Genomic DNA, 21,925 nt, shown 5'->3' with positions numbered 1-21,925 from the left:
TTCTGAAGTTTGTGCAGTGCTAACAAAAAATTGAAGATGAGTGGTGAAGCAACCATGGGACATGCACTGTATTTAAATAAAATCTTCAGTTGTGAGTCAGTGTTCATGCTTGTCTTTTCTTCTGTTTGCACATGCTAAAGTTGAGCTCTCTTTACCATGAAAGTTCAAGGTTGAAGGTTAAATCCCATTTGCAGTGGCTGCTTTTCGATGGGAATGGAAAATGGCTGCTAAGCAGCTGCTGAGTTATATACATGATTCAAGGTCTCCAGGTGGCTTTTCAAGGTTGATTCCCCCATTGCAAAGATTTCAATCGCCTACTAACATGATGGTAGTAGTATTTTTATTCAGCCAAATTAACTCATTGTGCATTAGGCTTAATGGCTGAAACTTGCTTTGAATCGGGCATTTCTAGAGCTTAGGGCTGTTATACAATGGAGCCATCATAGCTCAGGTGCAAGTCAAATTACAGATACAACAAATACAATACAAATACAATTACAAATACAACAAGAATGGCGGTCACTTGATCAGGCTTTGTCTGGCTCCATGATCGCAATTTAAACAAGCCTGTTGTTGGTGGCTGTGCATGGTCATGCCACATTGCACAACTTGACAGTCTGAAAATATCTACATTTGTCTCCTCCCAATAGACAGTGTTCATGGCATAGCTCCGACGCAGCAGAATGTTTTTTTTTAATGTTCCAAAAGTTGCCCTCAACCATAGTTTTCAAGGAATTCAAAGAGCAATATCATTTTCAAGGAGTCTCAAGGGCTTTTGAACCTCTTTTTCCAAATTCAAGGGTTCTCAAGGACTTCAAGGTGTATGAACCATACTGCTGTATCTTGCATTACCCAGTCTATTATACATAGAATGAGTGTTTTGCATAACTTGAACCCAACCAAAGACAAATGAAACTAATCGTATAATGTTCATGGTCACCTTGAGTGACTGAGACTATCTTTCGAGTGCAATCTGTTAGCTAACTAGTTAGGTTTACTTATGCAAAAATTTAAATATTTGTTTTCGGGCATAACTTGTACTTCAAACTTGTAGAGCATGTTCAAGAACACCTGGCAAAGTTGTTTCTACAATGTTCCTTTTACATAGTCTTTTTTTTTGTGTGTCTGTATGTTCTCAGAAAAAAAGAAAACGCCTACAAAATATGAACAAAATATAGTCAATGCACGCTTGTGTCTGGATTGCAATGCCCTTAGTGATGTTTAAAAGCAAAACTAACCACGTAAGCCAACTGCAGGAGAAAAGAAACTGATAAAACCACAGCATTTAGCGTAGCTCGGTACCTTTGTTATGCTCCAGAAGCTCTACTGTGGTCCTAAATGATGAGGGATAGGCCGGTGCTGAACAGGTGTGCAAACACCCCTGTCAGATTTTTTTTTTGTTTTTGACATTGCTGCCAGATTTCATGCATTGATGGGCCTCTTCGATTCTCTAGTTCTGGACTGCTTGGGACTGCTGTCCCACATTCGATTTTCTTGGGCAGCTCTAGAAGCTGTGCCCACCAGTTCAGTCACTGCCAGAATCATGTTTTTTTATTGCAGACAGGCAGGTGTGGACTGTCCGCAGACTCGATGAGCTATCAGGATATCTTTGTTCAAGCAGCTAGCAGACGAAGGCTGTCCAGAAAAGATCTGTAAACAAAAAGGGGTTCTCTACCGCGGACTCAGCTAGCTAACCGTGCACTTGGTTACAAAACTAGCTCTGGCCGAGAGCGGCCCGCGAATGTGCCACTGTGGGCCAGAAAACGCGACGCAATGTAAGGCTCACGCGTACACTCGCCCCAAGCGGCTCCCACGCAACAAGGGCGCCTCGCAAACTTGGGGGAGCAAGCAGACACACAACCTTTCTCTTTGAAATGCCACTTTACTCTCTGCGACACAGGCTACTGTACACTGCCAGGGTCGTAAACCGCGGGACTCGAGGCGGAGGGAGATGCCTGCGGTCAGCGAAGGGGGGTCGAACCAGGGGTGGCGGCGAGGCTGCAGGCATGCAGCCCGCCGCTTGTGGGACTGTCTTCTCAATGTCCTCCAGGCACCTCGATTTCTTGGAAAAACAGGGTCTTGTAGTGAAGGCGCAGTGTTCGTTGCTTACAGATCTGTATGGCGTTTGCCACCATACAGTCGTGGGAGTGGCCAAGAAATCTTTCGGAGGAGATTTTGTAGCAATCAGCAACAACGGTTCTGAATGGCTATCAGCCGGACACTAGTCCTATGAATTCAAAATGGTTCCAGAGTACTAGCGCGCATCACTGCGAATATTCTCGAGGAAGATTATCTGCATATGCGACCATTCACGAACAAATTACAACCATCATGAGGCCACATTGAGTCAAAGAGCACGCTCAAAAAAAAAAAAAAAAAAAAAAACTCCACGCATTCTTAGAGGTAAGCAAGCCACACAAGGTTGCAAAAAACTTATCGCAATACAGTCATGTGGTACACAGGACAGTTATTCCAGTCATTTTACGTTGGATCTAAAGATATCTACCCAGTAGAATGGCCGAACTACACATCCGTTGCATTACAAGCACACACAGACAATCGCGACACAGCGAAGCAGCTAATAACACACAAGGGGGAAAACTTCTGAATGCACCGTAGCACATTCACCGTGCCCAACGTTTTAGTGTGCTTCTATGGTGGACAAAGACCTATCCTACCAAGGCCGCACCATCAGTACGAAGTATGAATGCTGGATACGCCAACAACGCATATTGGGTAGAGCGTGCACTTCTAGGCCCGGCAGGACTTCATCTTAAACTACGTAAAACTCGTGACTATGGTGTGTAGTTTCCAAATGACTGACTGCGAACATGTGCAGGTGTGCAGTGTATTGGATTAGTTCAGTGCCCATTTAACTTGTTCAGCTATATGAATTGCAGGAGATGTGACGGCATTTTTACATAAGGTGGTGGCGACCGCCACTTGACGTTCACTACAACCTTTTGTCGTGGCCTCCAAAACAGTGTGGTGTGTTCTGAAGCAGCTTTGGAGAAATTACTCTCATGTGTAGCATGCATGTAGCAGCTTTAACAGAATGTAGCAGACTGGAGCAATTTTAACAGCATTTCCAGCACTGCAAGCTGTCATGAAAGACCCCTCTGTGAACTCCTTGTGTGCTGGACTACTTATACAGTGTGCTTAGATGTAACAATTGTTACATCAGCGCTTTGTATGCCATCATTGAACTTCTTGTATACGGTGTAGTTTCTGCAGCTGCTTTATCACCCTGTTTTTCGAAGGGACAGGCAGAGTGATCAAGCATAGATGCTGGCATTTCATTTTGTCCTGCTGTGCAGCTTCGTATGCAAGTCCAATTGGTGTAAGTACTGAAAAGGTATGTTTAGCTTTACAGGTGAGTGAAGGTGAGCTTGTGAGCAAACAACTTTGCACGTGCCTGATGTTTTCCCGACAGTTACAGCTACAGATGTGCTGTCAGACTGTCTGAGCATTGCTGATTAGTGCTCACATGTTTACACCTTTTGTTGTCAAGTTTGAGCATTTGCTTTTCAGAACAATGTGGAGACAGTGAAATTTTGTGATAAAAGACATGAGCTGTATGCCCAGGCTACGCAATATAGGCTCCTTGCAGTGGAGAGGGGGGGCACAACGGAGCAGCACTGATCACCGCCGCCAGTGGCAGGTGTGCGCTACTCTGAAGCGGCTGCTTCAGGGACACTAAAGGCAAACATTCTGTCAAGCTAAAGTAATGGATTAGTGTTCGGGATTCTCTAAGGAGTCAATATTACCGCAAACAGAGCGTTAATACTCGAGAAATTGAGGTAAACGTAGGACATGATTAGAGACTCCTCTGGGACTTCCATGCACTCGCCCGATGACGAAAGCACTCCTCAGCTAAATTTTGTCACTAGTACTAAACCACTCATTGCAAAAAACATCCTTGTATTGTGTTCATCATCATCATCATCAGCCTGTTTTATGTCCACCGCAGGATGAAGACCTCTCCCTGCGATCTCAAATTACCCCTGTCCTGCACCAACTGATTCCAACTAGTGCCCGCGAACTTTCCTATTTCATCGCTCCACCTAGTCTTGTCATCCTCGATTGCGTTTCCCTTCTTTTGGTAGTACCCATTCTGTAACCCTAATGGTTGAACGTTTATCTAACCGGCGAATTACATGACCATGACTGCCCAGCTCCATTTTTTTCTCTTCATGTAAATTAGAATATCATCTATACCCATTTGCTCTCCGATCCAAACCGCTCTCTTTCTATTTCTTAACGTTATGCCTAGCAATCTTCCTTCCATCACTCTTCGCGCGGTCCTTAATTTGTTTTCAAGCTTCTTTGTCAGTCTCCAAGTCTCTGCCCCATATGGCAGCACTGGTAAAATGCAGTGATTGTATACCTTGTATATTGTATCGCAAGCTTCCAGTCAGGAGCTTGCGATGTCTGCCGTATGCAATCCAACCTATTTTTATTCTTCTGTGAATTTCCCTCTCATGGTAACGGTTCCCTGTGATTAGTTGACCTAGGTAAACGTACCCCTACACCGACTCTACAGACTGACTGGCGATCTTGAACTCTTGTTCCTTTGCCCGGCTATTCATCATTATCTTTGTCTTCTGCATATTCATATTCAACCCCACTCTTACACTCTCTCTTTTAAGGTCTTCAATCATTTGTTGCAACTCGTCTGCATTGTTGCTGAATAGAACAATGTCATCGCCAAACCGAAGGTTGCTGAGATATTCGCCATCGATCTTTACTTCTACGCCTTCCCAGTTTAATAGCTCGAATACTTCTACCAAGCACACAGTGCAAATAGCATTGGAGAAATTGTGTCCCCTGTCTGACCCCTTTCTTTACAGGTGTCTTCCTGCTTTTCTTGCGTAGCATTAAGGTAGCTGCAGAACCTCTGTAGATATTGTCACGTGGTAGTGACGTATGAAGAACAAAGTAGCAATACTGTGGAAGACCAAACTAACTTTTATTGGGCGAATCTGTGCCCACAAAGACAGGCTACACTTAAAGCACAACGATAGCAGCGAACACAGTCGGCGATCGTCGAAACTCTGATGAGCGGGTCAAGCACGGAGGCTTTTATACATCAGTCGTTGAATGTTCGAGAGTGATCACTGGGACCCGCGTGTCTTCCACAAAGTTCTACATTATTCGTGTTGCGCACACATGCAATCAGATTACACAAGGTTCGGTCACAGACAGCGGATGGAACCATCGATAAGACTCCAGAAACTTCGGATACATGCAGGCACGTCCTGCGCTGTGCGATAACATTTGTTAGGCGTTGAGATGTGTCGCACGATAAAGACAAGTACACATGTCAATATTTTCCAAGGTATTTACGTAAGCATTCTGTACTCCTTGATTACGTAATGCTGCTATGACTGCTGGCATCTATAATGAATCAAATGCATTTTCGTAATGTATGAAAGCCATATAGAGAGGCTTATTATACTCTGTGGATTTCTCTATAACGTGATTAATGACATGGATGTGATCTCTTGTAGAGTGTCTCTTTCTGAAGCCAGCCTGTTCCCTTGGTTGATTAAAGTCCAGTGTTGCCCTTATTCTATTGGGGATTATTTTAGTAAATATTTTATATAATACTGGGAGTAAGCTAATGGGCCTATAATTTTTCAATTCTTTACAGTCTCCCTTGATTAGTATAATGTTTGCATTCTTCCACTTTTCTGGGACCCTTGCAGTCGTTAGACACTTCGTATAAAGAGCCGCTAGTTTTCCAAGCATTATGTCTCCTCCATCTTTGATTAAATCGACTGTTATTCTATCTTCTCTTGCCGCTCATCCCCGTTTCATGTCCTGCAAGGCCCTTCTCACCTCATCGCTAGTTATAGGAAGAGTTTCTGTATCCTGTTCATTACTGCTTCTAATTGATGTATCCCGACTCCTCTGGGTACTGTACAGTTCAGTATAGAATTCTTCTGCTGCTTTTACTATATCTTCGAGATAGCTGATGATATTACCCTGCTTATCTTTCAGTGCATACACCTTGGTTTGTCTATGCCAAGTTTCTTTCTCACTCATTTCAGGCTGCATCCATTTTTCATGGCTTCTTCAGTCTTTCTCATGTTATGGTTTTGATTATCGCTTATTTTTACCTCGTTGATTAGTTATGACAGTTCCGCGAATTTTGTCTATATATTGAGTTGGACACTTTCATTTTTTTTTTGTTTCCTTATTAGGCCCTTTGTTACTTGGGAGAGCTTACCTACTGATTGCCTTGGTGCCTTGATTCTCACTTCAATTGCTGCCTCTGAAGCCAACCTAGTTACGGTTTCATTCATTAGCTCTATGTCATCATCATCTCTCTGTTCTAAGGCTGCATATTCGTTTGCAAGCACCAGCTGTCTGCTTTCGCCCTTACTGCCTCTAGACTTACCTGTTTCTTCTTGACTAATTTTGCTCTTTCTCTCTTCAAATTGAGGTGAATCCTAGCCCTCACCAACCTACGATCACTGCACTTTACCTTACCTATCACTTCTACATCCTGCACTATGCTGGGATCAGCAGAAAGTATGAAGTCAATTTCATTTCTTGTTTCACCATTAGGGCTTTTCTAGGTCCACTTTCTGTTGCTACGCTTCGTGAAAAAGGTGTTCATTATTCCAAGCTTATTCCTTTCTGCGAATTCTACCAGCATCTCTCCTATAGCATTCCTAGAATCGTCTTAGCTGCCAATTGCTTGTTCACCAGCCTGTTTTTCCCTCCCTTTTGCATTGAAGTCACCAATTACTACAGTATACCGAGTTTGCACTTTTCTGATCACTAGTTCAACATCTTTATAAAACTGATCTATTTCCTCATCATTGTGACTGGACGTTGGAGCATAAGCTTTTACTACCTTTAATCTATACCTCTTATTAAGTTAGATTACGACTAGAGCTATCCTCTCATTAATGCTGTAGAATTTGTCAATGCTGCCCACTATGCCCTTATGGATTAGGAATCCTGCCTCATGCTTATCTAGGAGACCTCTATAGCAGAGGACATGTTCGTTATTCAGCAATGTATAAGCCTCACCAGTTCTTCTAATCTCACCAAGGCCAATGATGTCCCAATGTCTGACAGTTCCCCAAAAAGTGTTGTATTGTGTTATAAAACGAAATAAAATGCTGCTTGTCCAGTTCTATTTCACTTTTAGAAAAAAGAACTAATTGAAATTACCCTTGACAATGATGCAGGTGGCAGAAAGGTTTTATGTTCACTTGACTCTGCACCGCGCACACTTTCGCGTTTTAGTAGTTTCGTCGCCACATAGTGCTGTGCTGGTTGTGTAGCGCTGCACTTGCACAAACTGCAAGTAGCAGAGAACAACTTTCATGTGATGTCGTGGGTTGCCCGAACGGTCTATGCCACTTGACCAAAAAGCAGCTGCTGCGGCGAATCCACCGCTCTGTCGCTCCGTCTTGGCTCAGTCTGTCGGGCGCCATTTTACGCACCGACAGCAGTAAAGGGTGTACGCAACGTCACCAATTGCCCAGTTGGATGGTGGGAGATTTCAATATCAAAACTGGTATTCAGTCTCACCAAATGCAACTTTCTCATAAAATAAGTCTTTTCTTGTCCCAAAACAAACATTGAGAGGTTTCTGGAATGGTATTTAAACAGTCCACATCAACTTAGCATTTGCCTTTAGTCTGCCTTGAACACTTGTGCACATCACTAATATGGCTTTTGTGAGTTGCCACATATTTGCACTGAAAGAACAATGCTGTGTGTACAAGGTCAACATACCTTGTAGTTCTGCCTTTCAGTGTTGTGGTAAGTATTTTATATTTGGAATAGCACCCTAAAAAGAGTTCAAGAGGTGTATCAGAAAATGTTCTTTGCATCCTCTGCCTCATGCGAAAATTGGGTTAAGTGCAAAAGATTTTCAGCAGTCGCCTCTGCAATGCTTGAAGAGATGCAGTGTCTCGCTTGCACCCTTGAAGAGGAGAGAAGAGCTGTTATAGATGCATGTGGAGGCAATGTGTGCCCCTGCCTCATGCTTAAAGCATTCTTAGGATGAAGAATCCTATTTTTTTTAGCCACTCATTTTAATATGACCACTTTGCGCTATGTTAAGTGAAATGAGCAGCTCTAGGTGAGTGTTGCATACAGTCGACTCTTTTGGTATTTGAAGCGCTGAGGCAGCGAAAACGACCGAGTTGAGTTCTCACATCTGACATGTGCATGTCTCACGAGCAATGCGCAGTCCATTTGGCTGCTACTGTCATACACTGCCCAATCAGCTGGAGTCTGGGCAGTGTTGTGGCTTCCACTGCTGGCATTGGCATGGTGTGTGTGTACACACACACACACACACACACACGCACACACGCACGAGCGCACGCACACACACACACACACACACACACACACACACTGGCATCTCTGCTGATCAGCCGGGTGCAAACACTGGTCTGAGTAAAACACATAATAAACACCAAGCTAATTCTTTCATCGGGCACTGGCAAACACAAAGTGTTTTTCGATCTTGTCTCATGTGCTGCCAAGGCCTTGAACACTGTTACATCAGTCAGTGGCCATAAATTTTAGCACTATTAAATGTTACATCAGTAACACGGGCATCTTTATGTTGTTTTTCGAAATAATTTATCTAGTACATCATGATACATGTCCCATGACCACACTATATCTTGCATTACAGGAAAACTAATGTTTTCACCTTAATGCCACATTATGAAAAATGACACACTCGACTTTGTTTGCATTGAGAAACGACCACTGGTCCCCCAAGAGTGTTTGTGCAGATACTAGAGAAGGCACAGGGCTTGCTTATAAATTACAGTGCAGGGTACAAATATGACACTTATGATTAAGGCTTGTGTAGGCAGTTCTCATGAGTTCTATAGACTTGAGACTATGCACAACTTAGCTGTACTTCTGCCTTCAGCAGCGATGTGGTAGGGTATGCTGTGTTCGTACAGGTCCCTCTCCACTTATAAAAACATCTTGTATATATGATGAGCTTGTAGTGTCTAGGCCATATTCCAAATGGTTACATAAATGTGTCCGGCACATGTCGCGTATCGTAGTCACTTATGGCCTGCAAAGCTTGACTAGTGCAAAGAGAGTGTTATGCTTCTATGCCCACGTAATGTTTGCCACAAAAGCTTTTTGGGGTGTGGTTTGCACAATTTCTGCTCTGCTAAGGTCTAGTGCTTGTCATTATTAAATGACAGTGTTGGTTGCAAAAGCTAATGCAGGCTCAAACTCTGAATTAGAGGCTATGTATGGAGAATTCATGAGAGTTTAGCATTTTTTACAAATCCCGTGAATTGTTGTGGTGGATGGTATCATGCATTGAGGCAATAACATGCAGTTCAGTACGAGAAGCCTTGCTTTGTGACTGCATCTGCTAGTAAGGCCATGCACCACGGAGTTTTATGAGTGAGCAGACGAAAACAGCCAGGCGAGTTTGACTTCCAGTGAAACCTCAAGCGAGCTCCTGCGATTTGGCTCTGCAACAGTGACATCATCGTCAGAGCAAAATCGATGGACACCAAGCCAGGTAACTCAAGAAGAACAGTGAGTAGTACATTAGCGTATAAGGTGCTAGGTGCTTCGATTTCAGTGCCCCCTTAATGAATAAAAAAAGGAAAGTCGCATTAAGCCTAATGTACAAGATGGTTGGTGGAAGTACTACACGATGCTGGAGATATTGGAAGCCATGTGTGGCACCACCTGGCGTACTCAAATCATTTAACTTGTTCAGCTAAAATGATGGCACACAATCAAATTATGACTATGATAATGTAAAAGCTGTTGCTTCCATTCAATTTCACTCACTTCCCCCCCCCCCCCTCCCTGTGTGGCCAAGTTCAACCGTGGCTTCTGCGTGCAAAAATCACGAAGTATAACCTACAGGAGATACGTTTCTCAGCCAAACAAATGCGCAAAATTGTTAAATGTCGGACACTGTATCGCTAACCCAGGAGACTTCATTAGAAGGCAATTCTTCCAGTGGTTGCAGGTGACCCAAAGCACTGCTCAAGCTATTTAGAGTAGCAGTTGACAAACATTACTGCATACCTAACCATATGAACGAGCATTATGAAGAGGGCCTATCATATTGTTTGTCACTTCTTTTTTATAAGCAGGCAGTGCATCTGGCTGCAATGGTGCAAATGTACGCTTAGCCTACTTGTCAGCCTCTTGACATACAGCATCCACTAGTAACATTCATGCGGGCGCTTATTATTTCGAGCTGTACCTTGAAAGGTTCACATGCTAGCTGTACAGTCAACCACGAAAGTTTACAGACCATGGGATCTAGGAAAATTTCCAAGCAGCCTGTAACAGTAGTCAGCAAAGCCAAATATCGAAATGATGTTCACATATACTGGTACAGGCTGTACACGTGTATACTCGTCTGCATTGTGAGGCAGTGCAGATATTCAGCTTATCAGATTTCGTGTTCCGTAAAATTTTGTGGTTAACTGTATGATTTTGTTCCTTAATGCCTCAGTTCTGCTTCCTCTTAGCAGTGCACTGTTGACACAAGTTTATGAACCTGGAATAGAAGTAAGAAGCCAAACATGCATCCCAGTTTTGTAGTGTTACATGTGCAACTACCTACAATAGTGCCCTCTTCTTCTTCTACGTCCTTGTGCTTTTTGCACTAAGAGAAAAAACTGTAAAATGTTATATGACAAGCCGAATTTCTACACTGATACCTCTTGAAGCTCATTCTTAGTCACAACACAGGGTGCTGTCTGAGAACAATTTCTTCAATTTCTTGAGAACCTTGTGATGGTGTGGACAGTTGGAACACGGCATCAGTAATATTCACACCTCTGCAATACTGCTGAATCTCAAAGTAAAAATAAAAGAGGTGAGCATGCCAATGAGGCACGCTTCGTGGGAAATGGCCTGCTGATGAGAGCAGTGAAATCAAAATCTGACAGTTAGTTCTCGGCACATGCTTTCTTTCCAAAGGTTGGTGCAGCACTGTTCGTATGCAAGGTGGCATGCCAGAGCTTCTCCTTCCATAGCCGAGTGGCAGCATAGTGCATGATGCAAATGCAACAGTTTATAATTGGCAACTGCAACACTGCTACAGAACAGCACCGAGGCCCTTGCTTGAGGCATTAGGAATTACAACGAGAAAAGGTTAGGTTAGAGCATCTTCACAGCTGGATATGAGGCTAGAGCTTCATTGGGCTGTGTAATAAATTCCAAACAAATGGTCAGGTACTAAAGTAGCTCAAGCAGGAACACGGATGCAAGAAGACAGAAAAACAGACACACTTCCAACAGCTGTTTATTTTTAAAAAGCCAGTCACACTTACCCCACAGGTCAAAAGCACGACAAGCCTATAAAAACATGCATTAAAATGATAGTACAATCCATGGCTATCAAGAGGCCAGCTCAGGGCATGTGCAGAAATTCTACAAACCTTGTTTGACAGAGCTACAGATGGTTTGTCAATACAGGCTACACCAAAGGTCACAATCTGATCAGCCTCAATTATCAAATAGAATAGATATGCTTCTTTGTGCCCATAATGAGAGTACCATTAAACACAGGGCAGCATTTGTGTTCCTTGCTGTGAATAACAAGAAAAAAAAACTATTTGATGTACCTTTATTTACTTTGTTGCTGCTTTCTTGTAACCTGTCATTTATAGCTCTGTCCGTTCGACCAATAGGAAACATTTGGCACAAGTTAACACAATGCAGTATGTCACAAAAGTTCTGCAGTCACCAAACTTATTTTTATGCGCCGTCTAACAGGTTAGAGTGGTGTTTTTTTTTTCAGTCTTGTCCTACAGCAAAAGCAGGCTCACTTATTAGGTGCAGGAAAGATGACCTGAATGTTACTATGACACAAATTTTCTTTGGGTTGTGCGACAACTGGTGAATGTAGAAAATGGCAATATTTTTTTCTGTTGACAATGGGCACAATCCCATGTAGAGTTTGTGCTCCTTGTTTGTTGCACTTGCCCTAGAAGTCTTTCTGTGACAGATGCCAAGACTTGGCCATGGTAAACAGCATCATTTAGGTGCATGGTCTGTTGGCTGAACCCACAGCTAAAGTAGTGGGTTCAGTGTAGGCATGATCTTTTAAGCACATTAATGCAGCATATTATTGCAACTCCTCTTTTACTAGTTTAGAATAAGAGGAATTAAATGAAAGCAGCAGCTTGTTTTACCCTATGGTTACGGCACCAGGCTGTCTGGGCATCACTGAACGCAAATTTGGCTTAAAAGAGTCTGATGACTATGCCCCTCCCCCCCCCCTCTTTTTAATTGTTATTTAATAAATTCAGGTGTTCTAAGCCACTGATGTACAACAACAAAAACAGCACAATTTTAGTCAAAACAATCACATGTGCACTTAATAATTAGTGAAAACCTTGTGAGCATTTCTAGAGTCTTTTTAAACTTTCGATCTGCCAAGGTGTCCAGACGTGTCTCCGTCCAGCTTAGCTTGGCATAGATTACCAAGGACAAGTGCTAGACAAGAACCTAAACACACCTCTAGCTTCTGCAAATAAGGAATGTTTTCTCTTTTGCCAAAAGAGGACATAGGAATAAAAACTTTAAAGAAGTTTCTGACAGCTGCGCCTGTTTCTTCCTAAACTTAAAATATGGTTCGAACGTAACAAATAGTCGAAACAAATGGTTCTCCTTTCCCAAGTAATTTCCTTAAACATTCAACAAGGATCTGCATAATGTGAAATAAACATTGCATAATATCTGGACAGCTTCAAGAATGACTGCTGTTTCTTTTTGTCTACAGGAGAAGCTCTCTAGACTTTATTTTCCACAGGAGCCAATTTTTCGGCGTTGATATGAAGAAATCAAGAGAGTTGAGTTAATCTACTGCTGAGGCCCTTATTGTTCAAAGTCATCCCTGTAGCACTGATGTGAGGCAGGACATTTTGCAGATTCCTGTCATTCCCTTCACGTGGGCAACTTTATACCAAAACATCTAGGTAGTCGAACATGCCTATACCCTATAACCATTTACAACACCACACATTAGCTTCTAAAATGCTGAGGGCACTGTTTGTTCATTAGCTTGTTTGTTTATACTGACAGTCCAAGGATGGACCATTACAGGAGTGGATAGAAACACAACAAAAAAGATACAAAATATTGGTACATGTAGAACAAAAAACAATACAATAGCAGTATCTTTAAAAAGGAACATGCAGTGATCAAAGACCAAACACTCGCAGTATGCGCATCAGAAACAGATGCTATGATGCATTCATATCTGAAAAAATAAGATTCTCCAAACCAGCAGTAAAAGCACTGACAGAGGAACATGTGACAAGTGGATTGGGTAATTCATTCCATTCTTTGATAGCCCTCGGAAAGAAACTATACTTGAATATATCATTCGTGTAACTGGCGGGTGTATGTATAAACTGTGCTTGTGTGTGGAGCGTTGATCTGGTGAAATTATACAAAAATCAGTGAAATTAAGTTTAACCTGGTTATGAATAATTAGGTATAAAAATTTCAGTCGGTCAAACTTAGTCCTTAGTTCTAAAGCGGAGAGGTTTGCACGTCTGCACAGTTCGGTAGGAGAGTGCACACGCTGATACTTATTAAATATGAATCTGGAGGCGAGTCGCTGAACTCTGTCCAATTTATGACAGTTGGTTACAGTGTGTGGGTCCCATACAATGTTAGCGCATCAATAAATGGCCTTACTAATACATTATATGCCAAGCTTTTCACTTCAGGAGTTGCGCTGTACAGTCTTCGCCTGAGACCCCATAAGACTTTATTTGCCCTGCTACACACCTGATTGATATGTGTATTCCACCTCAAATCTTGAGTAAATATTAGTCCTCGATATTTATATTCTGTTACTCTTTTTAGTTCGTGTGGACCGATGCTGTATTTGTACCGCAATATCACGTTCTTTCTTGTTATGGTCATGCAAACTGATTTTACTGGGTTCAGTGACATTTGCCATTCATTACACCATTTTAATATTCTTTGTAAATTGTTGTTAAGTTCTAACTGGTCACTTAAAGATTCGATCCTTTTGTAAATAACACAGTCGTCTGCAAACAACTTTAGTGGAACAGTTATCTCAGAAGGCAAATCATTAATAAATATAAGAAATAAAGGAGTACCCAGGACACTGCCTTGGGGTACTCCAGATAAAACTGGTTTGGGCATGGATCTAATTTTATTTATTTCGACATACTGCTCACGAGACTGAAGGTAGGTAGTAAGCCACTTAGTAATATTCGGATTTCTAAATATTTCATTCGTGTTTTAAAAAAAAAGTCTAGGACGTGATACTTTATCGAACGCTTTGGCAAAGTTTTAAAAAATTAGGTTGACCTGTCCTCGGCAATTTAATGTTTGTGAAATATTGTGAACGGTTTTAACAAGTTACGTTATTGTAGACAACCTTTTGCAAACACCATGTTGTGCTGGTGATAATAAATTGTAAGCTTCCAGGTAATTTGACAGATGTTTACAAACTATATGCTCGAGCAGTTTGGAGCAGGTACTCGTAAGAGAAATAGGCCAGTAGTTTCCTACCTCAGATGTGCTCCCACTTTTGTGAACAGGAATTATTTTAGCTTGCTTCCAGGCTGTAGGAAATGTTCCCTGGGTGAGCGAAGATTGAAAGACTACGGTAAGATAGTTAGCAACCCATGGCGCATACCTATATAGGAACTCCCTCTCAATGCTGTTGCGTCTGCGGGATTTCTTAATGTTAATGCACAGAAGAAGGTTCAGGACTCCTTCCTCGTTGATGAGAAGGTCAGATGCTGAAGGGCAGTCAGAGGCGTCATGAAAGTACGGAAGTGTGCCATCATCATTGGTGAGCATGGAGGAAAAAAAGGAATTGAAATTTTCTGTACGTTCTTGGTTAATCCTTTCATCCTCATCTTTACGATGTTTTTTAGAAGGGTTCACATATCTCCTCACACCGACACAAAGCAAACATGTTTGAAACAAAACAAGTGTTCATGGGTAATGAATGTCATCAAGACCCAGCTACAGTGACCAAGCTCCAGTTGACATGCTGACATCGAATCCAGCTTTATAAAGCATACTGCACTGCCCAAGCAATGCAAGCGATCATCAGTAGGTGGCAGTGGGAAACAATCTATGATGATGGCTTTGTTAGTTTAATAAATAGCCACATATAAGCAGGGACTTCTGTTCTTAAGAACTATCAGCAGGGACATCCACTCTGAAGTGACTGCACAATGTTATCCTGCTCTCGCAAAGCAAGCAGTTTTCATCAACATATTTCATCAACATATTTCAACAATATTTCATTGTTTCCACTGTTCTATCTTCATTTAGCTGTTGCCACATGGTGCTGAGAATTTTTTATTTTTAATGATTGGAGGAACACAGGGATAGTTCAGCACAATGCGTTGGCGGGCTAGTTGGTGCGAATCCATGAATACTTTGTTTAGCGCAAAACAACAGACACAAGAAAGGTGACACCCCCCCCCCCTAGGCAAGGCGCTACTCTCAACTGACATTTTATAGCATCACTCATTCAGTCACTGGGGTCACAGTGCATTAATGTGCCTTCCTTAACCTTGTACAGCACTGAATGTGGTTTTTTTGGATTCTGTCACGAGTGCGCTCTTGTGATCGGATGTTGGTGGCTCCACCACATGGTGCTCACTGCACATGTTCCTCTAGTTTCAGCTGTCTACAAAGGAGTTACACAATAAAATGATGTCAGTTGAGAGTAGCGCCTTGTCCTGGTCGCCTTTCTTGTGTCTGTTGTTTTGCGCTAAACAAAGTATTCATGGGAACACAAGGAGCTGAGGAGCAAGAGTGACATACGGCGTGTGGCCGCTGGAAGTTTTTGCAAATAAGAATGAAGTTGAGTAGTGAGTTGAACAAGTCATATTGTTATCCTGTAGCCTGCTTTTGAGTTAATTGAATCGTTTATTATTGTACATAAAGAGCAGCATACCCAACTTCACACTTGTGCATGAAATAAGCTACAACATTTTAAATAAATACCTTGTTGTAGTTACTTTTCACTTTTGTGACTCACTACCCAGTGGAAAAACCACTTCAACACATGCAGTAGAAATTTCTTGGCATTCCTTTTCAAGTTGATGTGTAACATGCTAGCACAAACTAGAAGCCTCATGGACAGCTCCGATAAAAATGGTGATCCAAACTACAGATGGTTGGCTTTTCACTGATGGCTAGGACCATGCTGTTTTGGTTTGCTTCTGTTTCTACTGTATCGGTGCTTGAAGCTGGCCTGTAGACAGCACGGTCGATGTTGTGCGACAAAATTGTCCCACTGTGTCGGCAAACAGCTGTGAAATAACCTCGACAATGATGGCAAATTTCTTTCCCCTGGCTGAGCAGTTTCTGAATTCTGAAGTTTGCACGGTGACTTTGCAAGCCACAGCTGAAACAAAAGCCACCTTTGCCACTTATAGATACTTCTGGCATGCGGGTATCATGATAACTGCTATTTTGTAAAGGTAAGCTTGTGCTACCACGGCTTCCGACTCTGCAATCCCCTTCCCAGGTCTCAACTGTGGTTGGTTGTTCGTCACGAATTTCATTGTCATGTATTTCAAACTGGCAAGGCAGATAGATGAACACTAGCTGCCAAATATTTGCCAGAGATTCTGGCATGGATTCCAGCCTCAGTTGTCGCAACTTTGAGCGTGCGACAATTGCCTTCAGTGTAGTTGAAAAATGCTTTTAGAAGTTTATCAGTCCTGCCTTGTATTTAAAACATCTTGAAACAGCATTGTGCTGATCTACTGGCCATCTGCTCACGGGTGAAGCACGGTAGCTGGCCCTCGATGCTAAGGGCACTCAGGAGCAGAACTTTGAACCGCTTCAGCAGCAACACTTTTTTAGTGGCGGCCTCTGGGTATGTAAATAAAAACAAACTTCCAGAAGTCCCATTGTGTCGGCAGAGGGCCAGGTGTGAACAAAGGTAATTGGAACGTAGGAGCTGTGGCTGAACTTTCCCCGACCATCTTTCTGAATGCCATATTACATATATATATAGACTCCGAAAAGGCCAGTCCTCCGGCCGAAACATCAGTAAAAACATTTGCCTTAACATTACTCTTCTCTTTTTTGAATGTTATACCTTCGGCTCTGCCGCGAAACCCTTCGTGCTGTGTGTGTATGTGTGTATCTATATATATATATTGTCGCAGCACTGCGCGACTGAGGCAGAGAAAGAAGAAGTAGAGTGTGTGCGCGTGATTTTGGGCTACTCTGCGCCGGCTGGGCCTAGCCTGTAGCTTCCATCTTGGACCTCGTTTCACCCTGTAAATAAACATCATTCGTAACATCTCTGGTGGAGGTGCTGGGTAAATTTTGGATGATCCTGGACGACCCAGCTCTACCAACTGTCCGACGGAGTAGGCGCTTGGCCGGTTTACGACCACAAGCAGCGGACATGGCTGATTCCGGAGAAGGCAGTGAAGACCCCACCTGTGGCGGACCATACAGCAATCACGCAGGTCAGGCTGGCTACTGGACACCGCTGCGAGAGCCACACACCTTTTCGGGGAAGGCGAACGAAGACGTCAACGACTGGCTTAAACACTACAACAGAGTGAGTTGCCACAACCACTGGAGCACTACAAAGCAGCTCGATAACATTTCTTTTTTCTCGCTGGAACCGCGCTCCTCTGGTTTGAAAACCACGAGAGCGTTCTGACAAGCTGGGACAATTTTGTAGAAGACTTCACCAAGTCCTTCGGGGACCCGATCTCTAAGAAAAAGAAGGCTGCGCAGACGCTTTCCCGACGAGCTCAATTACCTAGCGAAACGTGTACAACGTACATAGAGGCTGTTCTGAAATTATGCGGAATCGTCAGCGCTACCATGACAGACGAAGACAAAGTAGGACATCTGCTTCAAGAAATCGCTGAAGGTGTTTATAATTTTCTTATAACGAAGGTAAATCTTGGTACTCCGTCTGATCTGAGGAAACACTGCCGGGCGTTTGAAGCGCTGAAAATGAGAAGGATTGGGCCAAAGTTTGGACGCTTGGACAACATTACTACTATTGCAGGTGTGTCCGTCCCAACCCACCACGACATCTCCACGGTGATTTGGCAAGTGGTTAAAGAAGAGCTTGAACGCCTTAATGTTGTTGACAACGCTCATGTGTGCCATCAGTGTGCATTTAATCATCGCTCTCGTGTGCCACCGGCCATCTGGGCACCTCAGAGTTACCGAGAACCTCACAGGACCCATGCTGATCGTACAGAGAGCAGCAACTTGCCACCGCAACCGACAAGTCTGGGATGCCGACAAGATGCATCACAACGATTTGTTTCGCGGGCTCTTCCCTCCTACAACCAGCCTGATAGTATGTTTCCACCCATAACACCCATGTCACCGGTGTCACCCGCTACAAGCCGCGACTCCCGCATTTGCTACAACTGCGGTGTGCCTGGACACATTGCTAGGTATTGCCACCGCCGCCAGCAGCGTGCTCCACGGTTTATTTCCTACACATCCCGCATGCCCGCTGACGAGCCCTGGCCGTATCCCAGTTCCTTCCAGCGGCTGCAGCAGGGACGCGCGAACCGCAGTGACTCCCCCGTTTCCGATCGCAGCCCGACACCACCACTGACACGACAACGACGCTCTCCATCACCTCGTCGTTGCTCGTTATCACCGCCGCCTCTGGGAAACTAGCTGGTGCGACCGACGGGGGTGAGGCCGCAATATGTTCATCTTCATGAAGAACCCCTTGTGTAAAATTGTTTAAAAACAAAGTGTGCGTTTTAGTTGACAATGTGAGAGCTTTTGCTTTAGTTGACACCGGGGCGGCAGTTTCTTTTATGAGCCTGTCCTTCAAAAATCGTCTTGGACAAAAAGTTATGTTTTCTTGGGATCGGAACACTACCTTTCGTGCAGTTGGTGGGGAAATGTTACGCCCACTTGGGGTCTGTTCTGTTTCAGTTACGATAGGGGACTAGACATTTCGACGTGAATTTACTGTGCTTGAACGTACAACACATGACATTATTTTAGGAATAGATTTCTTGCGTGAGTGGGGGGCAACTTTGGATTGTGGAACTGACGCGATTTCTTTTCGCCGCGACGCACGAACTTCAATGAAAGATAGCACCGGTGATGACGCCGACGTTCTCTCCATGTCACAAGATGTGTGTTTGCCCCCTCAGACTGCAATGTTTGTACCTGTGAATACTTCTCGCCCTCGTACAGGTTCTTGTGGTTTGGCCGAGCCCGACTATAACAATGCGCTCAAGAAACATGCGATAGTCCCTCGCTCCCTCGTTGTCACCACTGATGGTTGTACTCGTTTGTGGACAGTGAACGTTTCAACCCAATCCATAACATTGCCGCTAGGACTTAAACTGGCAAGTTTTGATGAACAAGCCATTGTCAGCGTCGGAACGGTCGAAATGTCAACTGCCGAAAAGAAATTCAACCCTAATTTCAACCATGATAATTCTGCTGACTTTAAGCGCATGATTGACAAGTCGCTGTCTTCTAGTGAGCAGTGTCTGCTGGAAGCTGTGCTCGCTCGCTACGCCACAGTGTTTGATTTTGTTCAAGGCTGTGGGGATGCGCGACCCTCGCGCCTCCCCTGATGTTTTTCCCGCATAGCGCGTCTCCTGTACCCCCACTTCGCCGCGTGGCCTGCATGACGCCCGCGCGGTCTAAGTGGTTGAAGCGCAGTGCGAGAGATGGCGCGAGTGTTGCGCTACTAACGCCGCCGACAGGCGAGGTTACTTGGGCGCCGGGAGAAAGGCGCTTGCTTTCTCTTGGGTTCCAGACAGCCAGCGGGACGGACGTGCCGTGCGGCACGGCGAGGAACGTCTCCCGCGCGCGTGCCGACCGATGCTTCGGCGAGACCGTCTCGCGTGGCCGCCTTCGAACGCGCCACGATTCGTGTGACTATACACGCGAACGACCAGGCGTTGGGATCCAGCTTGGAGCGAACATATTCGCTCGCGAGGACGCGGTGAGTCGGATTTCTAGATTTGCCGCGCGCCCATCGGCATGTTTTGTGGATAGCAACTCGGCTAGCAGACTGATGTAAGAAAGGTGCAATAAATGCCCTTGTGATTGTTCGCACTACTGTGTTGTCGTTCCTTTGTCCCAAGAGTACGGTGCGAGAATCCCACATTAGACCCCACAAGGCCAACGAGCGTCCCATACGCCACCGGCGTCTCGTATGCAACACCGCATCCATCCATAAAGGGCACGCAACGCCAATTTGTCAGAAGCCCTACCGCGTTTTACCCTCAGAAAGAAAAGTCATCGCCAAGCAGGTCGAGGAAATGTTACAGAAAGGAGTGATCCAGGAATCATGTAGCCCTTGAGCTGCTCCTGTGATCCTAGTGAAGAAAAAAGAGAACTCATGGAGATTCTGTGTGGACTATCGCCGCCTAAACACCGTCACAAAGAAAGACGTGTACCCCCTACCACGAATAGATGATGCCGTCAACTGCCTCCACTCCGCGTCGTATTTCTCTTCTGTTGATTTACGGTCAGGATATTGGCAAATCCCCATGCACCCCTCAGACAAGGAGAAGACAGCCTTCGTGACACCTGACGGTCTCTTTGAGTTCAATGTTATGCCCTATGGCTTATGCAACGCCCCAGTGACATTCGAGCAATTTATGGATACCGTGCTCCGCGGACTCAAATGGGAAATTTGCATGTGCTATTTAGACGACGTCATTATCTACGGCTGGACATTTCACGAGCACAATCAGCGCCTGTCGATCATTCTTGACTGTATCCAGCAAGCTGGCCTTATTTTAAACTCGAAGAAATGTCATTTCGGTGAGCGTCAAGCCTTCGTACTAGGCTTTCTGGTCGACAAAGACATACGACCAGACCCTGAAAACATAGCAGAGGTTCGCGACTTCCAACAGCCACAAACGGTGAAACATCTGCAAAGCTTTTTGGGCCTTTGCTCATATTTCTGGCGCTTTATCAAGAAGTTCGCACAGCTTGCCTCTCCCCTCACGTATCTCCTTCACAAAGACACCCCATGCTTGTGGACTGCTGACTGCGAGTCGGTGTTTCAACAGCTGAAATTTTTGTTGACTTCTGGATCGGTACTGCGACATTTTGATCCGGAGGCGTCAACTGAGCTGCACACTGACGCCAGCGGTGCGGGTGTTGGCGCTGTGCTTGTTCAATTCTGCGATGGCCGTGAGCATGTAATTGCCTATGCTAGTCGGACACTTACAAAAGCGGAGACAAACTACACCGTTACTGAACTCGAGTGCCTAGCAGTCGTATTCACCATTCAGAAGTTCCGTCCGTACCTACATGGCCGCGCATTCATGACAGTGACTGACCATCATTCATTCTGTTGGCTGGTTGGGCTGCTTGACCAGTCTGGTCGGTTGGCCCGCTGGGCTTTGCGCCTTCAAGAGTACAGCTTTTCCGTTAACTACAAGAGCGGGCGCTGTCACATGGACGCTGATTGCCTATCCCGTCTCCCTTCGCCTCATACTAAAGCTGAGGATGATGACTTCGATGACTACCTAGTTTCTATCTCTTCCGACTTTCCAGACCTGCGTACCTTCGAGAGCGAGCAATGTTGCGACCCTACCTTGAAATCCCTACGGGCAGCTGCACGTGAGCCAGCAGGAACAACAATGTTTACTTTTCGTAATGGTTTGCTGTACAAAAAAAATTACTCGGCGGATAGACCCCCATTGCTTCTAGTTGTGCCTGAAAATCTTCGCTCTGCTGTCCTTCGTTCCATGCATGACAATATCACGTCCGGGCACCTTGGCTTTGCACACACACTACACCGACTTAGACAGATTTTTCTGGTCCAAGCTCTGGAAAACAACGAAACAGTATGTTGCCAGCTGTACTGTTTGCCAGCGCCACAAGCAAACGACGACGGCCCCAGCAGGCTATTTACAACCAGTTAGGCCACCGACGCTAC

At 44.4% G+C, this 21,925-nt stretch overlaps 1 protein-coding gene across 2 annotated transcripts in view; it reads right to left on the bottom strand.

The window, feature by feature from the left end:
- Positions 1-21,925, bottom strand: part of LOC135899636 (uncharacterized) — a 92,683-nt gene that overhangs the window by 57,589 nt on the left and 13,169 nt on the right. The window lies entirely within an intron of this gene.

The sequence above is a fragment of the Dermacentor albipictus genome, unplaced genomic scaffold (assembly GCF_038994185.2).
Source record: "Dermacentor albipictus isolate Rhodes 1998 colony unplaced genomic scaffold, USDA_Dalb.pri_finalv2 scaffold_16, whole genome shotgun sequence".
In the NCBI taxonomy this organism is placed as follows: domain Eukaryota; kingdom Metazoa; phylum Arthropoda; class Arachnida; order Ixodida; family Ixodidae; genus Dermacentor; species Dermacentor albipictus.
This window is presented reverse-complemented; position numbering and strand designations above follow the sequence as displayed.